The following is a 5,656-nucleotide window of genomic DNA, read 5'->3' as shown; positions in this document are numbered from 1 at the left end:
ACTGATACTAGGATAAGGACCCCCGCAGTTTGCGGGGAAAAGACATTAAATTTAAAGTATAATTTAAAATAAAATTATATACAAAATGTCTGAAATGAAAACGATGAACATAAAAAAAGTTTAGTTTGTAGTTAATCTTTGTAATTACAGCTAAAACTAATATACAGTAAAGGATACATAATCTCCAAATAAGATGCAATTAAATGTTCTATTGCAATGTTTGAAAAGAACCACTAATTTATAAATTTGGTCACCAAATTAAAATAGTAATTTTGCTAGAATATTTGTGCCTTTAATAAGAAGTTTCAAGTATATTTTTTTTTACTTCATAAAAAAGGTATAAAAATTTAGTGGTTTGTAACTTCGTAATGAACTAATATCATAGAGAAAACCACACAATTGATCTGGATTCTGGTGTATCCCACAATAATTGTAAAATAAGACTAAATGTGTATATGCAATTTTGAAATAATTAAGAATTTACCATCAACTGCAAAAATATTCTCTTATATTAAGGCATTTTACAGTAATACTCTTCAAATATTTTATAACCATTTAGAATGCTGAATCTCTTTCTCTTTTTCTTTCTTTTTACTTGTTTCAATATTTTGTGTTTGATTTTGCCAATGTGCACAACTATTTAGTTTAATGTTTGCAGTGTTTAATCAAGTTGCAATGATTCAATTAAATTCTAATAATGTACTCTCCAAATAGAATGATCAATGTCAATTTTACCAAGTATTTTTTTTTGTGTAAAACATATTTGTTGAAAGTAGAATGTAAATCATATCTTATACATCTATTAATATTTATTTATATGGAACCATCTAGTAAATATGCTTTTCTGAAACACACAATAGCAACAGTCGGATAAAAATGAGATTAATAATTTCATGATTATTTTTTATTTTTTGTAATTTTTTTAAATAACTGGACATTATAATATTTAAATGAGAATCTTTCATACAAATTGAAAAAAATAGAGTTGAAAGATAAAATAATTATAATATTTCTTTGTAACAATCTGTTACAAACCTAATGCGTAATTGGAGTATATAATCTTTATAATGGTAATGAAATAAATTATATTGAAAATTTCATCATTAAAGTTGTTTGTAAGGATTATATGATTAAGACATATCTTAGGATAGAAAAGCTCATGTAGAAATCAGTATCTATCTATTTTCTTATGTTTATAAAAATAGTTATGGAAAAACTGAATGAAAGGTTTAATAGCAATGCATATCTAAATTTTAACTGACTACAAATATATTTTTCTATACAATTTCATAAGATATTGACTTTTTATTTTTCATTATTTTTAGCGAAAACAATCTGACGCCTATTAGAATTTACCTTTTCAACATAATTCAATAAATTTAAGAAATGTAATTTTCTACAAAAGCATTACAATCTTCACCGTTCATTAGTGTTTTTTATTGCTTGTTTATATTGACACCATTTTTCTTGGATTGTTACAGATATTTTAGATAATAAAGTAAGAAATTAAAGGTTACAGAAAATCATGGAAATTATTATATATTAACTTTTAAAAACATTACAAATTTAAAAATTAAAGATTAAATATATTTTGTGCTACTAAACAAATAAAAAAATTGTTAACATATGTATTTTTAAGATCAAAGTAAGAAATGTGTAAACCAAGAAATGCTCATTCAAATTTGAACGTGAAACAATCTAAATTTCGTTTGTACGACGAATATACTGATTTCCATTTCACGGCCAGCGACACCACCTTTGAAAAGATACAAGTGTCAAAAGTTGCTAATTTTGATGAATAAGTGGTTATTAAAAAAAAAAAATTAGATGCAACTAACTTAAAACAAAGAAAAGAAACAGTATGATGTGTTTTTTTTTTGTGTTTTTGACTTATGTTTCTACATATTTCGTTAAAAATTAAACATATATAAATTTTAGGTTTCTATATCATATTTGTGTGTCTCTAACCAACAATTACATATGTTTGCGTGGGATAATATACATAAAATCTCTTATAAATGTTTTATATTCTCTCGGATATTCTAAGCACGTCTCCCAAACAGGCAATTGAGAACAGGTCTGGTTGAAAACAATGTAAATTCACAAACTGACCAATTATGATGCCATGGGGCTTTTCTTAGTTTAAAACGTGTGACACCTATGCCGACTTAAATATTCCAATGGAAAACCATGGGGGCCGAAAAGAAACATTACCAGAATAACATACTCCAACTGAGAGACACTGCGTTTGATCAACCCATGACTGTCATAAGACAAACCTAAATGATGCCAGAGAAACCCTTTTTTCTACATCTTATTTAGACAACATCGATCTAGACTTTACAGGAACAAATATAATAACAATATGTCTTGTAACTATTAGAAAATTGAATGATAGAACCCGTAAGTTTGTCTAAAGCAAAGACAGTTGATAGTGTTTTGTGAAAGAAATGTGGGGTCATGATGAAAAGTAACAGTAAAAAATCATTGTAAACACATTTTAGACTGGGGGTGGACAGCGATGTTATTCAGATTGGAAATAGATAGCGAAACAAATGAATTAATTATGAAATTAAGATTCTGGGTAGAGAGGTAAGGAAGAAGATGAAAGAATGTGTTGTTAAAAATAAAACACACACATATATATATATATATATATATATATATATATAGATTGGTAAGAGATATTTCATTGAAGGGTTGTGTTATTTGAGAAGGAGACTCTTTGGAAAAGATGTGATCTGCGAAAAGATGCCAAACACTGCAGTTTTTGATGACATCATCCTATATAGAAATAGTGTTTTATATCCATTAGATTATAAACTAAAAAGAATTCTGACTACTGGATGTAATTTTTTTTTTCTATAAAAAAAGATGACATCACAAGAGAACAAAATCTGGTTTGCTATTATATATAGATAATTGATGTAGAAGTAAATGTAATTTGCAGCATTTTGAGCCCATCGAAGAATCAAAGAAGTGTGGTTCATTGTCGATGATGTTCCCATCCGTCAATTTGAGGCCATTGAAGCAATCAAAGAAGTGTGGTTCATTGTCAACGGTGTTCCCATCCGTTTGTGAATGAAAGGCAGAAGGGATCGGAGTTGTTTCCTGTTTGTTGATGTTTCATGTCTGATTATTTTGCAAAACTCTATGCTTCTTGGTTTGTAGAAGTTTGAAACTATAATTTTCTTGATGTTACAATTTCAAATTCATTTTCGGGATGTTGCAAATTCATGTTGTCTCGTGGACCAGAAAATAAAGAAACGAAAGATTCGAATTATACAAGTCTTAGACAACCACAAAATAAAGACTTGTAAGCCTATCCACCGAAGCAAAGAAACAAAAAACAAATAAACAAGTTCCGAGAATCCCCATAACCAGAAAATAAAGAAACGAAAGATTCGAATTATACAAGTCTTAGACAACCACAAAATAAAGACTTGTAAGCCTATCCGCCGAAGCAAAGAAACAGAAAACAAATAAACAAGTTCCAAGAATCCCCATCCAAAACACTCAGAGATAGAATTCTTCAAACTTTCTAACAATCTCATCTTCATTTTCGTCATGCGATGTCTCTTTGTTCTCGAAATTGCTTTTCATTTCTGAGATGGTTTGAGTTAACTGCTCAATCACTCTAGTCTTCTCTCGGATCTCATCACGGGCGTCAAGCAAAGCCTGCCTTTGCCAATCTGTACCTTCCTCTTCATCAAACCAAGAAAAGTAATTGCATCCTTTGGGAAAACGCGGACAGCCATATAATCGTCGACCTGGGTTTCTGTCAGTCCAACCTTGCGTTATACTCGCCGGTAAGACACAAATACAGAATCTCCGACCAGAATTTCGCCTCCTCGTCGACGATCCGGAAGCCACTTCCATCTTCACTTTCTGCATCTTTATTTTTTCTATCTTCACTTTTTGTATCTGAGAATAAGAGAAGGGAAGAAGAGAAGAGAGGGAGGGAGAGGAACATGGAAAGGAACAGAGGGAAGATATCGAAAGGTGAAAAGAGAGAATGAGACAATTCCCAAGAGAAGAGAGAAGGGGAGAGAGAAGGGAAGAGAGATGTAGTAGGTGGGGTCGGTATATTCGGGAATTGGATTCCGAATTGGACCAGTTTGACTATCGAAAAGAGAGAGAAGGGAGGGAGGGAATATATAAGGGAAGAGAGATGTTGTGTGGTTGAGATGAGAACACGTGTTTGGATAAGATATTTGGAACAATATCGTGTTTGATCTTAGTTATACGGAAGAAATTAGTAATACATAAGCTACTGATGTGCTTTTGTAGTAATACCGAAGATAATGGTTTGTTTTCCGAAATTACAAAACGAGTTTGAAGCATGGAATCCTTGAAGCATACAACATAACAAGAGGTTCATAACAAGATAAGAACAAGCATACAACATAACAAGATTAGAGTTTTCCGAGTTCTCACAAGTCTTAAAACAACAACAAAAGAAGACTTGTGAGCTCCACCGAATAAACAACAAACAAAAATACCAGATCCGACATCTCAAGGATGGGTTAAACGCCTGAGCTGGTCCTTGAGTGCAGCTATCTCTGCTGTCATTTCATTGTAACGCGTCAGTAAATCCTTAACCTCGTCCTCGATCGCGAAGACCCATGGTTGACGGAAGTGGAGTCCATCGTCCTGCATAAACAATAAAATCGAAACCATAAAACCAATATTAGTTTTACTGAGTACTATTAGTTCTACTGAGTACTATTAGTTCTACTGAGTACTATTACTTCTACTGAGTAGTACGTGTATATCAGATGTACATCAAATCTACAGATGAATTCATTGAAAAGGAAGAACATGAAGAACCCTAACTCTGTAAATCGAAAAAATCCAGAAAAAAACAAACTCTATCAAAGATAACTCATAAACCCTAGATCTAAGTTCCGAGCAGATCTGAAGCACGAAAAGGCAGAACACACAAAATCGAAAAAATTTGAGATTTGTTGATAGGGAAGTACCTCAAACTAGTCGCAGGTGAAGAATCTTTTTCCAGGCAGAGTATCAAACTTTTTGTCCGCAGCAACCTCGTTCACCATTCTTCCCCCAAAAGGACACCTGTTCGGTATCCCGTGATGGGCGTCGTTGACGAACATCCGCATGTCTTGTTCTCTCTTCGCTGCCTTCATCATCCTGTACTCCTTGTCTGGATGTGTCATTGTTCCGGGGACAAGTGCTTGAGAGAGAGAGAATTGAGAGAGAGAGAGAGAGAGAGAGAGAGAGAGAGAGAGAGAGAGAGAGAGAGAGAGAGAGAGAGAGAGAGAGAGAGAGAGAGAGAGAGAGAGAGAGAGAGAGAGAGGAGGAGTGTGTGATCAGTGTTTCGGAGGAGAGATAGATATATTGGAGAGATAGAGAAATTTTTATAATTTTTTAATTGTTTAGTTGGCAAAACAAATTTCATTTCCCTCCTAATATTGGTTCTTAGTTATACAAAGAATACTAGTGTTACGAAAATTGGTTATAGTTCTACTTTTGCTTGTTTCTAATTTAATTAGTCTTCCTAATTTTTAAAATTTGTGTGTTTTAGTTTTACTTTCGATCTTAGTACTTTAAAATACAAGTTATATTGTTCTATACAATAATATAGTCGTAATAGATATAACTCGAGAATTTCCTTTGTAAGAAGTTTTTGTTT

This window comes from Raphanus sativus, chromosome 4, assembly GCF_000801105.2.
Source record: "Raphanus sativus cultivar WK10039 chromosome 4, ASM80110v3, whole genome shotgun sequence".
NCBI lineage: Eukaryota > Viridiplantae > Streptophyta > Magnoliopsida > Brassicales > Brassicaceae > Raphanus > Raphanus sativus.
Note: the sequence above shows the minus strand (reverse complement) of the source record.